The sequence below is a fragment of the Chlamydotis macqueenii genome, chromosome 29 (genome assembly GCF_036417535.1).
Source record: "Chlamydotis macqueenii isolate bChlMac1 chromosome 29, bChlMac1.mat, whole genome shotgun sequence".
Lineage (NCBI taxonomy): Eukaryota > Metazoa > Chordata > Aves > Otidiformes > Otididae > Chlamydotis > Chlamydotis macqueenii.
In genome coordinates, this window is record NC_141584.1 from 621183 (window position 1) to 622382 (window position 1200).

Consider the following 1200-nt stretch of genomic DNA (forward strand, 5'->3'; position numbering starts at 1 on the left):
CACTGGCGTCCGCAGCTTTGTGCCCACTTTTACTTTTTTTTTGGGGGGGGGGGTAATGGGGGGGAAGCCCTTCGCCTCCGCCCAGGAAGGGTTTTTGGGGGGGGTCTCTTGGTACCCCAGCGTTGGGGGTCTTCCCAGCCCTGGGGCTTCTCTGATGTCTCATATGAGGTTGTGCTGTGGGGGTCGGGAGGTGGTCACCCTTTTTTTTTTTTTTTTTTGAGGGCTGCTCCAAATATTTGGGGTGGCTGACGGCTCCTAAAAGCGAGGGCTGAACAGTTGCGATTTGGGGTGCTCCTCCCCAGCCCTTGCATTTTGGGCAAAACCTCCTCGTTTTGAGTTCCCCACATGGAACATGCCCGACCCCCAGCCTAAGGCTAACCCCCAATCCCACCCTCCCAGCCCTCTCCCAAATGTGGGGCACGAGGGTGTGCCCCCCCCCCCAAAAAAAAAAACAACAAACCCAACAACCAAAATCGCCACGATTGCCCTCACCCCCCCCGGAGGCGGCTCAAAGGGGCTCTTTGTGCGGCTCTGCCTCCCCAAAGAGTCGCCTTTTCATCCCAGCCTCCGCGAGGAGGAGGAGGAGGAGGAGGAGGAAGAGGCCGGGTTCGGGGGGCCCGAACGGGGGCGAATGATTTGACATCATCTCACAAAAATGCCGGCGTCCTCCCCCACCCCCCTTGTCCCCTCCCCAGGGCCCCTCCCCACCTTTCCACGGGGGCCGGGGGCAGAGGAGCCCCTCGGAGAGGAGGTGGGGGCGGGGGCGTCAGTGGACAAAGGGGGCTGTGTGTGATAGACCCCCCCCCCCAAAAAAAAATGGGGGGGAAAGGCCTTTTTTGGGGCTTGGAGCTCTGATCAGCTGGGAAAGGAGGGGGGGATTCCCAGCTGGGGGGGGTGAATTGGGGATCCCAAGGTGGGGGCTGGGTGTCTGTTGACCCTAAAAGTGACTGGCACTTGGGGGGGGGGGGTGTCCCCCCCAAACCAGCATTTTGGGGGCAAATTCACCCAAAATCAGGTCCGTAGCAGGACATTGGGTGCCCCCCCCCCACCCCGCCTTGACATCGACTTGGGGCTCAAACCCCGTTTTGGGGGAGCTGACCACACCCCCCCCCCCCCCCCCCCCCCCCCCCGCTGCACGCACCCTGGTGTTAAAAATATAAAATTAAAATCGCAAGAAGCGGCGGGGGGGGGTGTGGGGGA